Below are 16310 nucleotides of genomic sequence, written 5' to 3'. Positions count from 1 at the left end.
TCACTTAAGATTGCCAAGGAGATCAATGAATGCATTGATTGAGGAAGAGATGAGAATGAACTTGATCCGGAGAATTGCAACATCTCCTAAACCCAATGATTCCCCCATTTCTGATCTTACTCATTCTCTTTAATTTCTGCCATTTACTTTTATGAGCATTACCCAATTCCCCATTTAAGATTCTGCACTTTAATTTCTGCTATTTACTTTCTAGTCATTTAAATTTCTGCATCTTAATCTAAATTCTGTTTAGCTCAACTAGCATATTCTTCTAACTAAAGTTGCTTGACCAATCAATCCTTGTGGGATTTGACCTCACTCTATAGTGAGTTTTACTTGACGATAATTCGGTATACTTGCCGAAGGAAAATTTGTTGAGAGACAAGTTTCCATGCATCAAGTTTATGGCGCCGTTGCCGGGGATTGATTTTGAATCAACAATGATTAAGCTAGAAGATCACTAGATTGAGCATTTTTTTCGTTATTCTTTTCTATATTCAGTAATTTACCTTAGTTTGTTTTTAATTTCTTCCTCATCCCCTATTCCCTCTCTAATTTCTGTTCTCCTTTCTTAGTTTACCATAATTCAACTCACTAACCCACTAACTGTTTGATAAATTGCATCACTCACACTAACAATCATTCTAACAAAAGTTGTTTTCATTATATCTCCTGTTGTACATTCTATTTGTTGTATGATAGGGAGAAGAGAAGGGATCTCAACATCCTTTGATTCAGAGCCTGAGAAAACCCTTTGGAGACGAAAAAGGGAAGCAAGAGGAAAAAGAATTGTTGGTGCTGAGGAAGAGGAAGAGTATTTTGAACCCAACATGGAAGAGAATAGGAAGAGGAAGAGTACTTTGAACCCAACATGGAAGAGAATTTGGAGAATAATCATGAAGAAGAAGCTCATAATCATGCCAGAGAAGGCCATGCAAACCGGGTTGGGCATGAAAGGAGGGTCTTAGGATCCTATATCAATCTTAATCCAGGAAACTGTGGAAGCAGCATTCAGAAACCCACCATTCATGCCAACAATTTCGAGCTAAAACATCAGCTCATCACTTTGGTGCAAAATAATTGCTCATTTGGAGGAGGTGCTCAAGAAGACCCTAACCAACACTTGACTACCTTCTTGAGGATTTGTGACACAGTGAAGACAAATGGAGTCCACCCGGATGTCTATAGGTTGCTCTTGTTCCCCTTTTCACTCAGGGACAAGGCAACAAAGTGGCTTGAATCCTTCCCAAAAGAAAGCCTGACAAATTGGGAGGAGGTAGTGAACAAGTTTTTAGCAAGATTTTACCCTCCTCAAAAGATTAATAGGCTAAGAACTGAGGTGCAAACTTTCAGGCAACAAGATGGTGAGACACTATATGAAGCATGGGAGAGATTCAAAGACTTGACAAGGAGATGCCCATCAGAGATGTTTAATGAGTGGGTTCAACTTCATATCTTCTATGAAGGTCTTTCCTATAAGTCAAAGAAGGTTGTAGATCATTCATCAGGAGGTTCTTTAAACAAGAAGAAAACTGTTGAAGAAGCCATAGATGTCATTGAAACAGTTGCTGATAATGACTACTTCTATGCCTCTGAAAGAAGTAACACTAGAGGAGTAATGGAGCTAAACCACATGGATGCACTGTTAGCCCAAAACAAGATGATCACCAAGCAGCTAGCAGATCTTACCAAGAAGGTGGAAGAGAACCAAGTTGCAGCAGCCATCACCTCATCACCAACTTATGAAGGAGTAAACATAGGAGAAGAAGGTAACTGGGAGCAAGGCAACTATGTGGGAAATTCACCTAGACAAGTCCATGATCCATACTCTAAAACATACAACTCTGGATGGAGAAATCACCCCAACTTTGGATGGGGAAACCAACAAGACTAAGGACAAGATTCGAGACGTTCCAACTTCAACTCCAACAACAATGCCACTCATCAAAACACCTCACAGAGATATTACCAACATCCATCTAGCCAACCTTCTCAACCACCTAATCTCAACCCACCATCATCCACAGATGATAGGCTTTCAAAGATTGAGGCTCTACTTGAAAACATGTGCAGAGAAGTCCAAGATAACAAGGTGTTTAAGGAAGAAGTGCGAGCCAACATCAAGAATCAAGGAGAAAACATCAAGAGATTGGAGTCCCAAGTAGGCTATCTATCTCAACAAATTCCCAAACCCACTGATGGATTCCTCAGTGATACAGAGAAGAATCCAAGAGGAGAACCAAAGAAAGTGAGATGGGAAGAATGCAAAACGATAACCACAAGTGATGAGGGAAGTATGCATGGAGTAGAACACCTCCAAAATCACCAACAGGAAAGTCAAGAGGAAGGAAGCTGTGCAACTCCACTCACATCCAAGGAAGAGCTAAAGAAAAAGGAGGCATTGAACCCATATGCACCTTTCCCCTACAGGCTTAAAGGTGGTGTAGCAGGGAGAATGTACTCAAGGTTTCTTGATATGTTTGCATCTTTAGATGTAAATATACCCTTCATTAAAGCCCTCCAACAGATGCCCTTCTACATCAAGTATATAAAGGAGCTACTAGCCAGAAAAAGTCCATTGAAGGGTGGACAAACAATCAAGATGAACAGAAATTGTAGTGCTCTCATTCAACCAGTACCACCCACAAAGAAGGAGGATCCAGGAAGCTTCCACATTCCTTGTTCCATAGGAGAAACAATGATTGACAAAGGACTTTGTGACTTGGGAGCAAGCATCAACTTAATGCCTCTCTCTCTCATGAAAAAGCTCCAAATCAATGAACTAACTCCTACTGATGTGATTATCAGATTGGCGGACAAAACCCAAAAACAAGCAGTAGGAATAGTTGAAAATGTGCTGGTAAATGTTGGGAGCTACTATCTTCCCACAGATTTTGTTGTTTTGGAAATGGATGAGAATCCTATCTACCCCATCATTCTCGGAAGACCCTTTCTAGCCACAGCTAGGGCACTCATAGATGTAGAACAAGGAGAATTAGTGCTGAGAATACATGATGAGCTGCTCGCCTTCAATGTTTACAACCTCTCACAAGGAGCAGATCACAAAGACAATAAGATGATAGAAGAGCCAAACGAGGAAGCACAAACAGCCCAATTGGAAGCCCCATTGGTTGAGAAGCCACAAAGTCAGGAAGAACCATGTTCAAAGGTGATCCAAGAGGAACCAGACCCACAAGAGTCATGCAAGATCGATAACAAGAATCCCCTAGAGAAAGAATCCATAGAAAACAAGAAAACATCAATGGAAACAAGGAAAAAAATTCCAAAGGGATGGAGAAATAAGAAAATTCCTACAGACAATTTCTCACCAGGTGATGATGTTATTTCTACATACTTTCCATCTATACCACCTCACCTACCCACTATTCCATCTCAGCTGCCTCCTGTGTATACTATCAATAAAATCTTATCCTTAGAGCATCTGGAACTCGTCAACAAAGCTAACGGATATAGATTCACTGCAAGAGGAGAGGACTTCAAGCACTATCAACCACCTTGACAAAGAACCAAACGTCAAGCTAGTGACGTTAAAGGAGTGCTTCATGGGAGGCAACCCATGATTCTTTAACTCTTTCTTTCTTAAATTTCTAATAAGAGCAACAGAACAATTTCACTCCAACTTTGACAACTCATATAAAGTTCCTCCACATGCAGTGTATAGTACATGATAAGTTTGGTGTTCAAACACATCAATTGAGGTTTGAACACACTTTATGAGAAAGGTTTATGTCCCAAACTTGTTGTACCATAGGATCACAAACAAGTTTGGTGTGCTGACATGCATGCTTGAGAAGCTTAATAATTAGTTGAGTTGCTTCTGAAAAGAGAGAGAGAGAGAGAGAGGAGAGAGATTTTTGCTTCGTTAGTTCACCTTTTGAATTTTCCCACCAATTTCACAACTAATCTTCACATTCTCTCTTTGTCATATATAGGGAATCAAAAAGGACATTGATGGTACTTGATAGGACAAGAGGTTCGGCCACTACACCAAGGGAATTTTACACTTGTCCTCATAGGGAATGTCCTTGGAAGTGTTGCCATGCAACATTGGGAATGGATGGCTTTGGAGACCAAATCAAGACCCCCATAAAGGAGCTGATCCTTGTGCTCCTTCAATCCTAAAACCCCGACCGTCCACTATCAAACACCATCATTAATCCACACCCTTCAATCAATTACCTAATTTGCATCCAGGAATCACAAAATATGAGGATGTAAAGGATGAATTAGCACGAGTGGAGCGTGAAAGGGTTGAACAAAGTCATGAATCGGTAAGGAAGGCACTAGAGGATTGGAAATTAGCCAGAGCAAATCGGATGTGAGGAAGCACAAGTGGACAAAGCAAATCTAAAAATGGCAAGGGAGCAGAAGAGAATGAGCATACCAATAAGTGAAAGGTGGTGAAGTTCCTTCTTAGTTTACCTTCCTTTTCAAAGCTTTAAATAAGGAAAATCATGTATAAAATAGAACATGCTTCCATGGTAGCTTAGGATTTTCAATTATGCATTTAAGTTTCATTGCTTAGGTCTATGTTATTGAGCCTAATGTCTTGAATGCTCACTGTCATCTTGCTTACTTGTATGCTTGTCTCTTTAAGTTAATCAAAAAGAAAATGTTATGGAAAGAACAAGAATGGAGTCATTTTGTGAAGTGCATTCTAAGTGTTTGTAGTAGGATGATTAGTAAGCTAAGTTGGTTCACCAAGAAAGGAAAGAAAGCAACTATCCATCCTAAGTCATAAATTTGAGACACATCCCTTGAGGCTAGCTAAATAATAAGATCCCAACAAGAAAAGAAAAAGAGTAATACAAGTGGAAATAAGAAAGGGAACACAAAAAGGAACAATGCTAGGCACCAAGGGTTGTGAAGCTGAGGCATGTGTCTGTGGTGTTTATGTACAAGGGATATACTTGGATGAATAAGCTCTTAGGGGTTCCTTATCACTTGGAAACTTGGATTAACTAATCCGGGATTATTAGCTGAAAATCCACTATCAAGAGTAACCTTTGTTACAGAGCACTTAGTAACCCAAAGAGGTGCTGGACACCAAGGTCTCAAGAAAGAAAGAATAACAAACCATGTGCCTGTGGTGTGTATGTATGAAGGAAAGAGACTTGAGGGAGTAAGTCCTTAGGGGTGTCTTAACACCTAGCACCTTAAAACCAACTGGTTTGGGAGTGTTGGCTAAAAGCTTATCATAAAAAGTCGCCCTCTTACAGAACACTTAGCCAAAAGAAAAATGTAATAAGCTTAAAGAGAAGGATCAATAAGAAAGAAACCTCAAGGGATGCAATCAAGAGAGTGACTAGGGATTTGATAAAGGCTTGAAACCTAAAAGGAAAGAACCTAAGTTGCTATGCATGAAACTCCATGAACCATGAATGCTATTCCCATCCTTTCTTCTTGTTTTTTTATTTCATTTTGCTTATGCTTCAGTACTTGCTTAGGGACAAGCAAGCTTTAAGTTTGGTGTTGTGATGCCAAGGCATCTAGGCCAGTTTCACTGACCTTTTCTTTACTATTTTAGGGTAGTTTCGTGCATTTTCTTAGTAAACAAGGCAAGTTTTGGCTGAAAATACACTTACACCTTCATTCAAGCAACTATTGTGAATTTTGCATGATTTCATGAGATTTTTTGCCAGAATTACATGATATTTTAATGATGCATAATCTCATGATTTTGGCTAGAGCTTTGATGCACTTTAATTGCTTGATTTCAGGACACATGAAGCATGGAAGAATCACGTTAGCATTCACATTAACTTAGTTAACGTGGTACTTAACGTAGAAGGAAAGGAGGACTCCACGTTAATGAGAAACGTGAACTCCAATAACGTTTCTCCTCAACGCTAGTGGTAAAATTGAACACCACTAACGTTGGGAAACTAGGCAATGCCCCACGTTAAGAGTCACTTTAACTAAGTTAACGTGAACTCTAACTTGGACAAGGATCAACACTGCCAACGTTAGTGACACTCACTTTTGTCACTAACGTTGGATCATTTTCATTGCCTATGTTAACTCTCACGTTAATATTGTTAACGTGAAAGTTAACGTGGAGTGGGGTTCAAAGAACCAACGTTAGTGACACTCACTTTTCTCACTAACGTTGGAAGATGGCTTCATTACTACGTTAAAAGCCACGTTAACTTAGTTAACGTGGGTTCTAACGTAGGGGATTAAGGCAATTAGAGCGTTAGTGACAAAGGTGAGTGTCACTAACACTCTCGAAGGTGATAGGTGCCCACGTTAAGAGCTACATTAGCTAAGCTAACATAAGACCTAACGTAGGAGGCAAAAGGCAAGCAACGTTAATGGGAAAAGTGATTCCCATTAACATTTGCGAAAAGGGGCACAAGCCAACGTTAATGGGAAAAGTGAGTCCCATTAACGTTGGCCAAGAATTAAGAAGGAACGTTAGAAGTCACGTTAAGACTTCTAACGTTGAGAATAACGTGGGCATATAAGGGTGGAACGTTAGTGGAAAAGGTGAATGCCACTAACGTTCTCGCACCCAGAAATGTATTCCACGATCAATCTCACTAAATGCCCAAGCCTAATTCATATTTCTCTGCAAGCTGGGCCCACTAAAGATGATGATTGCTTCAACTCAAGGTCCCAAGCCCACATCCAAGACTTGAAGAACTCACTAGAAGATCATGAAGAGTAGTATATATAGGAGTAGTTTTGAACTAGAGAGGATCTATCTTTTCTCTTGATTTTACTAGAAAGCTTTCAATCTTAATTCAATTGGTTAGTTATCTTGGAAAAGAAACTCTCCATAATTGGATCTCTTCGGAACCTTGGAAGAGGAATGAAGAGATCATGCTAGAATTGCTTTCTCATGCTGGACCAATTTGGGTTGGGATGGATATGTGACTATAATCCCCTCAATACTTGAATTGGGAAATGTATGTGGTATAATCAGTGACCATACTTCATCTCTTCTCATGAGCAATTGACCAAGGAATTGGCTATTGATCAAGATTTGAGAGATTGGATTACCAAGGAATTGGGATTCAATCACTTAAGATTGCCAAGGAGATCAATGAATGCATTGATTGAGGAAGAGATGAGAATGAACTTGATCCGGAGAATTGCAATATCTCCTAAACCCAATGATCCCCCCATTTCTGATCTTACCCATTCTCTTTAATTTCTGCCATTTACTTTTATGAGCATTACCCAATTCCCCATTTAAGATTCTGCACTTTAATTTCTGCTATTTACTTTCTAGTCATTTAAATTTCTGCATCTCAATCTAAATTCTGTTTAGCTCAACTAGCATATTCTTCTAACTAAAGTTGCTTGACCAATCAATCCTTGTGGGATTCGACCTCACTCTATAGTGAGTTTTACTTGACGATAATTCGGTATACTTGCTGAAGGAAAATTTGTTGAGAGACAAGTTTCCATGAATCAATGAGGGAAGAGAAGGAGAAGAAAAGGAACAATCATATCGTGGTGGTTTGTCTCCCACCTAGCACTTTGCTTTAACGTCCTTAAGTTGGATGCTTCAGTAGCTCAGTTTTCAGTTGAGAGTGGATCCTCCAGGAGGAAGATCTCTAACTCCTTGTTTTTCGTCGCCTTCGCACCATGGTAGAGCTTCAAAAGATGTCCATTAACCTTGATGAGTTCAGAGCTTGAAGGGTGACTTAGATGGAAAACTCCGTACGGTTCAGCCTTCTCGACTCTATATGGACCTTCCCACCTTGATCGTAGTTTCCTGGCATGAGCCTTAGTCTAGAGTTGTAAAGAAGGACCAAATCCCCAGGTTGGAACTCCTTTCTCTTGATGTGTTGATCATGTACAGCCTTCATTTTCTCCTTGTACAGTCTTGAGTTCTCATAAGCTTCTAGGCGAAGGCTCTCCAATTCTTGCAGTTGCAACTTCCTTTCAGCTCCGGCTTTCTCAAATCCCATGTTGCATTCCTTTACTGCCTAAAAAGCTTTGTGCTCCACCTCAACTAGAAGGTGACAAGCCTTTCCATAGACTAAGTGGAAAGGACTCATCCCAATGGGTGTCTTGTATGCTGTTCTGTATGCCCAGAGTGCATCTTGTAGTCTGGTACTCCAGTCTCTTCTATGAGGTTTGACTATCTTCTGTAAAATGCGCTTGATCTCTCGGTTAGACACCTCGGCTTGTCCATTAGTCTGAGGATGGTAGGATGTTGCTATTTTATGAATGATCCCATGCTTCTTCAGTAATCCTGTTAGGAATTTATTAATAGGGATACGTTGCAAGTACAGTCCTTAACCATCCAAAAATTCACTTATCAATTTAAAAGGGTTTGTCACAATATTTAAAATTAAAATACTGGGAGTATGAATCCCAGGTCGTCTCCCAACGAGTTGCAGAGAGATGTGCTATTTCATCAATTGGGTGTTTTCAAAAGTGGTTGAGTTGATAAACAGAAATTTAAATTAGAGAATTAATTTATTTTAAATAAAAGCCTTGACTGGGGGTAGATTAGTTGGAAACCCTATTCTTGTTGAAATACTCTCAAGATTAATTAATAATTGGAAGTTACTCTGCTTAGTTAACCCTTACTAGGTAAAGGAAAGTCAAGCAAGTTGGAAATCGGTTTCTAGTCATGAGTCCTAATCCTCTCCCTTAGGAAGGATTAGAGTTAATGATTAGAGGGTGATTCAACAATAAACCCAGTTATAATTTCTCTCTTGAGTAGTTCAACTCAAGGGTTCCTTTCAATCATCCCCAATCAAGTCATGGAACAACTCACTCATCATAATTATAAAATTCACAGAATTAATGGTGAAAATAAAAGAAGACATGATAAACAATAATAAAAGGATTAATTGAAAATAAAAATAGTCTATATTAATAACTTGTAAAAATAAGCCAAAGTCAACTCTAGAGGGATTAAAAATATGGAAGAAATTATGAATGCTCAAGTGAGTGAAAAAGCTAAAGCCAAAATCTTCTCAAAAGCTAAAGCCAAAATCTTCCAATGCTAATTATGAATGCTCAAGTGAGTGAAAAAACCTAGGGGAGGATTAAATCCAGATCTAAAACTAAAAAATTATGCAGAATGCATTTTTGTCTCTCGTTTCTGCATGTTCCCTTACATTAGTCTGTAATTTGGGGCAGAAAACTAGGTTAAAATTCGGCCCAGAAACTCTGCCAGCAACTTTTGAAATTCTGCAGATCGCGCACGTCACGCGGACGCGTCATTCATGCGGACGCGTCATTTGGCATTTTTCTTTTCCATGCGGGCACATTGTCCATGCCTCCGCGTCGCTTCTGCTTTTCCAATCCGCGCGTCTGCATCACTCATGCGGCCGCGTCACTGCGAATACCTCACTTTCGCGCGGTCGCATTGTAGACGCGTATGCGTCACTTCTCGCTGGTCATCTCCTCAATTTCTTGTGTTCCTTCCATTTTTGCAAGCTTCCTTCCTAATCTCTCATTCATTCATGCCCTATAAAGCCTGAAACACTTAACACACAGATCACGGCATCGAATGGAATAAAGGGGGATTATAATACCTAATTAAAGGGTCTCCAGGAAGTAAGTTTTCAATCATGTAATAATTTTAGGAAGGAAATATAAATGCATGCTAATTATATGAATAAGTGGGTAAAGACCATGATAAAACCACACAATTAAACACATTGTAAACCATAAAATAGTGATTTATCAAGCCTTCTATAGTCAATACACATGCGCCACCCTGTAACTGTTCTTGTAGGAACCAGTTCATTCTTTTCATTATGAACCACTATCATGCCTCCCTTCTTGGGGACAACTTGGACAGGGCTCACTCAGGGGCTATTAGAAATAGGATAAATGATCCTAGCCTCTAGTAATTTAGTGACCTCTTTCTGCACCACCTCCTTCATGGCTGGATTCAGCTGCCTCTGTGGTTGAACCACTGGCTTGGCATCATTCTCTAATAGGATCTTGTGCATGCATCTGGCTGGGCTAATGCCCTTAAGATCACTTATGGACCATCCAAGAGCTGTCTTGTGTGTCCTTAGCACCTAAATTAGTGCTTCTTCTTCCTGTGGATCTAAAGCAGAGCTTATGATCACTGGAAAAGTGTCATCTTCTCCCAGAAATGCATATTTCAGGGATGGTGATTGTGGTTTGAGCTCGGGTTTAGGAGGCTTTTCCTCCTTATGAGGAGTTATCAGAGGTTCTTTTATTTTCTCTAAATCCTCCAAGTCAGGCTGAACATCTTTAAAGATATCTTCTAGCTCTGATTCGAGACTCTCAGTCATGTTGATCTTCTCCACCAGGGAGTCAATAATATCAATGCTCATGCAATCTCTTGAAGTGTCTGGATGCTGCATAGCTTTGACATAATTAAACTTAAACTTATCCTCATTGACTCTCAGGGTCACTTCCCCTTTTTGGATGTTAATGAGAGTTCGTCCAGTTGCTAGGAAGGGTCTTCCTAGAATGAGAGTTGCACTCTTGTGCTCCTCCATTTCCAGCACTACAAAGTCAGTTGGAAAGGCGAATGGCCCAACCTTGACAATCATGTCCTCAATCACGACTGATGGCATTTTAATAGAGCCATCAGCAAGTTGGAGGCATATCCAGGTTGGTTTGACTTCTTCAGTTAAACCAAGCTTTCTGATAGTGGATGCAGGTATCAGGTTAATACTTGCCCTTAGATCACATAGAGCTGTCTTGGTACAAGTACCCTCTAATGTGCATGGTATCATAAAGCTTCCGGGGTCTTTAAGCTTCTCTGGTATGCTTTTCAGAATGAATGCACTGCATTCTTCAGTGAGGAGAACTTTTTCAGTTTCTCTCCAATCCTTCTTATGACTTAATATCTCTTTCATGAACTTAGCATAAGAGGGTATTTGCTCAAGTGCCTCTGCAAACGAAATCTTTATTTCAAGAGTCTTGAGATAGTCTGCTGGTGCACAAAATTGTGATCATCAACAATGGAACCAATGAATTGGTGCTCTCAAACGTGAATCACACTTTGTCACAACTCCACACAACTAACCAGAAAGTGCACTAGGTCGTACAAGTAATACATTACGTGAGTAAGGGTCGATTCCACGGAGATTGTCGGCTTGAATCAAGCTATGGTCACCTTGTAAATCTTAGTCAGGCGGATTCAAATGGGTGATAGAGTTTTCATAATTAAAAGATAAATAAAACATAAAGTAAAGATAGAGATACTTATGTAATTCATTGGTGAGAATTTCATATAAGTGCATAGAGATGCTTTGTCCCTGTTGAATCTCTACTTTCCTACTACCTTCATCTAATCCTTCATATTCCCTTCCGTGGCAAGTTGTATGTTCGGGTTTCACCAACGTCAATGGCTACCTCCCGTCCTCAGTGAAAATGGTCCAAATGCGCTGTCACCACACGACTAATCATATGTCGGTTCTCGATCATGTTAGAATAGAATCCAGCAATCCTTTTACGTCTATCACTACGCCCAACACTCACGAGTTTGAAGCTCGTCACAGTCATCCCTTCCCAGATCCTACTCAGAATACCACAGACAAGGTTTAGACTTTCCAGATCTCAGGAATGGCCGCCAATAATTCTAGCATATACCACAAAGACTCCGATCTTTTGGAATGGAGGCTAAGAGATACACGCTCGATCTAAGGTAGAACGGAAGTGGTTGTCAGTCACGCGTTCATAGGTGAGAATGATGATGAGTGTCATGGATCATCACATTCATCATGTTGAAGTGCAGCGAATATCTTAGAATAAGAATAAGCATGAATTGAATGGAAAACAGTAGTAATTGCATTAATACTCGAGGGATAGCAGAGCTCCACACCCTTAATCTATGGTGTGTAGAAACTCCACCATTGAAAATACATAAGAACAAGGTCTAGGCATGGCCGTGAGGCCAGCTCCCAAAATGTGATCAAGAGATCAAAAGATGATCAAAAGATGAAAATACAATAGTAAGAGGTCTTATTTATAATGAAAACTAGCTACTAGGGTTTACAGAAATAGATAAATGATGCAGAAATCCACTTCCGGGCCCACTTGGTGTGTGCTTGGGCTGAGAATTGAGCTTCACATGTGTAGAGGCTTCTCTTGGAGTTAAACGCCAGCTTTTATGCCAGTTTGGGCGTTTAACTCCAACTTTTATGCCAGTTGTAGCGTTTTGACTTTAGAATAGGGCAAAGAAGGTGCGTTTGAACGCAAGTTTGCGTTATCAAAACTTGAGGAAAGTATGGACTATTATATATTTCTAGAAAGCTCTAGATGTCTACTTTCCAATGCACTTAAGAGCGTGCCATTTGGAGTTCTTTAGCTCCAGAACATCCACTTCGAGTGCAGGGAGATCAGAATCCAAAAGCATCTGTAGTCCTTTGTTAGCCTCTGAATCAGATTTGTGCTCAGGTTCCTCAATTTCAGCCAAAAAATACCTGAAATCACAGAAAAACACACAAACTCATAGTAAAGTCCAGAAATATGAATTTTTGAATAAAAACTAAGGAAAAACATCCCAAAAAGTAGCTAGATCCTACTAAAAACTACCTAAAAACAATGCCAAAAAGCGTATAAATTATCCGCTCATCGCAACACCAAACTTAAATTGTTGCTTGTCCCCAAGCAACTGAAAACAAAATAGGATAAAAAGAAGAGAATATACAATGAATCCCACAGTATCAATGAAACTTAGTCCTAATTAGATGAGCGAGGCTTGTAGCTTTTTGCTTCTGAACAGTTTTGGCATCTCACTTTTTCCTTTGAAATTCAGAATGATTGGCATCCATAGGAACTTAGAATTTTAGATAGTGTTATTGATTCTTCTAGTTCAGTACGTTGATTATTGAACACAGCTACTTTATGAGTCTTGGCCGTGACCCTAAGCACTTTGTTTTCCAATATTACCACCGGATACATAAATGCCACAGACACATAACTAGGTGAACCTTTTCAGATTGTGACTCAGCTTTGCTAAAGTCCCCAGTTAGACGTGTCCAGAGTTCTTAAGCACACTCTTTTTCTTTGGATCACGACTTTAACCACTTAGTCTCAAGCTTTTTACTTGGACCTTCATGACACAAGCACATGGTTAGGGACAGCATGATTTAGCCGCTTAGGCCTGGATTTTATTTCCTTAGGCCCTCCTATCCATTAATGCTCAAAGCCTTGGATCCTCTTTACCCTTGCCTTTTGGTTTTAAGGGCTATTGGCTTTTTCTGCTTGCTTTTTCTTTTCTTTTCTTTTTTTTCGCCATTTTTTTTGCTACTTACTTTTTTCTTTTTCACTACTTTTTCTTGCTTCAAGAATCAATTTCATGATTTTTCAGATTATCAACAACATTTCTCTTTGTTCATCATTCTTTCAAGAGCCAACAAATTTAACATTCATAAACAACAAGATCAAAAATATGCACTGTTCAAGCATTCATTCAGAGAACAAAAAGTATTGCCACTACATCAAACTAATCAAACTAGTTTCAAGATAAAATTTAAAATCCAAGTACTTCTTGTTCTTTTGTAATTAAGCACGTTTTCATTTAAGAGAGGTGAATGATTCATTTATTCATAGCTTTAAAAAGGCATAGACACTAGACACTAATGATCATGTAGTAAGGACACAAACATAGATAGCACATCAAGCAAAATTTTGAAAAACAGAAAAATAAATAGACAAGGAGATTAAAGAATGAGTCCACCTTAGTGAGGGTGGCGTCTTCCTCCTCTTGAAGAACCAATGGTGCTCTTGAGCTCCTCTATGTCTCTTCCTTGCCTTTGTTGCTCCATCGCTAGTGATTTTGGTGCTCCCAATAGTTGTGTGGAGAAAAATGTATCCCTTGAGGCATCTCAGGAATTTCTTGATAAGGGAATTCCTCATGATCTTATTGAGGTCCATGAGTGGGCTTTCTTGTTGTGCAGTCAGATGCTCTACTACTGAGCTATGGACCCTTGAGATGAATCTCTCCAACTCCCATGACTTGAAGGTGGAAGCTTTTATCTTCCCTTTCCTCTTTCTAGAGGTTTTTCCGGCCTTAAGTGCCATAAATGGTTATGGAAAAACAAAAAGCAATGCTTTTACCACACCAAATTTAGAAGGTTTGCTCGTCCTCGAGCAAAAGAAGAAGGAAAGAAGGGGAAGAAGAAGATGAGAATGGAAGAGATGGAGGGAGAGAGGGAGAGGTGGGGGAGGTGGGGATCCTGTGGGGTCCACAGATCCTGAAGTGCCAAGGAATTCTTTATCCTTACTCCAATTGGGCGTTCGCAACGCCTTAGAGTGCAATTCTGGCATTTAAACGCCAGTTTGCTGCCCTGTTTTGGCGTTTAAACACCAGCTTTCTGCTCTATTTTGGCATTTAAATGCCAGTCTGGTGCCCTGTTTTGGCGTTTAAACGCCCAGAAAGGTGCCATATTGGATATTTAAACGCCCATTTTGCTGCCCTTACTGGCGTTTAAACGCCAGTAAGTCATTTCTCTAGGGTGTGCTGTTTTTGAATTCTGCTTTATTTTTATGAGTGTCTTGTGACTTCACATGATCATCAACCTAAAAGAAAACATAAAATAACATAGATAAAATAAAATTAGATAGTAGAATAAAATTGGGTTGCCTCCCAATAAGTGCTTCTTTAATGTGAATAGCTTGACAGTGAGCTCTCATGGAGCCTCACAGATGATCAGAGTATGGTTGAGACCTCTCAACACCAAACTTAGAGTTTGGCTGTGGCCTCCCAACACCAAACTTAGAGTTTGAATGTGGGGGCTCTGTTTGACTCTGTATTGGGAGAAGCTCTTCATGCTTACTCTCCATGGTAATAGATGGAAAACCTTGAATCTTTACTACAAGGCATTCTTCATTCACATGAAGGATCAACTCTCCTCTGTCAACATCAATTACAGCTCTTGTTGTGGCTAGGAAGAGTCTTCTAAGGATGATATATTCATCCTCGTCCCTTCTAGTGTCTAGGATTATGAAAGCAGCAGGGAAGTAAAGGCCTTCAACCTTCACTAGCACGTCCTCTACTAGTCCATAAGCCTTTTTCATAGACGTATCTGCCATCTCTATTGAGAATTTAGCAGCTTGTACCTCAAAAATTTCCATTTTCTCCATTACAGAGAGTGGCATCATGTTTATCCCTGACCCCAGGTCACACAGAGCTTTTTCAAAGGTCATGGTGCCTATGGTACAGGGTATTAAGAATTTACTAGGATCCTGTTTCTTTTTAGGTAAATTTTTTGCTGAACCAATGTATTCACTTCATTGGTGAGAAAGGGAGGTTCACCTTCCCAAGTCTCATTACCAAATGATTTGGCATTCAGCTTCATGATTTCTCCTAAATATTGGGCAACTTGCCCTTCAACAATATCTTCATCCTCTTCAGAAGAAGAATAATCATCAGAGCTTATGAATGGTAAAAGAAAGTCCAAGGGAATCTCTATGGTCTCTGTATGAGCCTCAGATTCCTTTGGTTCCTCATTAGGGTACTCCTTACTGAATGGTGGACGTTCCTTGAGGTCTTCCTCATTGGATTTTTCGTCCTCTTCCTCTTTCAAGGTATCGGCCATTTTGATTACATCAATGGCCTTGCACTCTCCTTTGGGATTCTCTTCTGTATTGCTTGGGAGAGTGCTAGGAGGAGTTTCAGTAACCCTTTTACTCAGCTGGCCCACTTGTGCCTCCAAATTTCTAATGGATGATCTTGTTTTAGTCATGAAACTAAGAGTGGCCTTAGATAGATCAGAGATTATGTTTGCTAAGCTAGAAGGATTCTGCTCAGAATGCTCTGTCTATTGCTGAGATGATAATGGGAAAAGTTTGCTATTGCTAAACCTGTTTCTTCCACCATTGTTATTATTGAAGCCTTGTGATGAGCGGATAATTTATACGCTTTTTGGCATTGTTTTTATATAGTTTTTAGTAAGTTTAAGCTACTTTTAGGGATGTTTTCATTAGTTTTTATGTTAAATTCACATTTCTGGACTTTACTATGAGTTTGTGTGTTTTTCTATGATTTCAGGTAATTTCTGGCTGAAATTGAGGGATTTGAGCAAAACTCTGAAGAAGGCTGACAAAAGGACTGCTGATGCTGTTGGAATCTGACCTCCCTTCACTCGAAATGGATTTTCTGGAGCTACAGAACTCCAAATGGCGCGCTCTCAACGGCGTTGGAAAGTAGACATCCAGGGCTTTCCAGCAATATATAATAGTCCATACTTTATTCGAAGATTGACGACGTAACTTGGCGTTGAACGCCAAATTCATGCTGCTGTCTGGAGTTAAATGCCAGAAAAACGTCATGATCCGGAGTTGAACGCCCAAAACACGTTATAACTTGGAGTTCAACTCCAAGA

At 39.7% G+C, this 16310-nt stretch overlaps 1 non-coding gene across 1 annotated transcript; it reads right to left on the bottom strand.

Moving 5' to 3' along the window:
• Positions 1 to 1324: 1324 nt before the first annotated feature.
• On the bottom strand, positions 1325 to 1432 carry LOC127747049 (small nucleolar RNA R71). Its single transcript, XR_008008854.1, has one exon. It is a non-coding gene; the product is annotated as a small nucleolar RNA R71 (small nucleolar RNA).
• Positions 1433 to 16310: the final 14878 nt, after the last annotated feature.

This window comes from Arachis duranensis, chromosome 4, assembly GCF_000817695.3.
Source record: "Arachis duranensis cultivar V14167 chromosome 4, aradu.V14167.gnm2.J7QH, whole genome shotgun sequence".
NCBI lineage: Eukaryota > Viridiplantae > Streptophyta > Magnoliopsida > Fabales > Fabaceae > Arachis > Arachis duranensis.
This window is presented reverse-complemented; position numbering and strand designations above follow the sequence as displayed.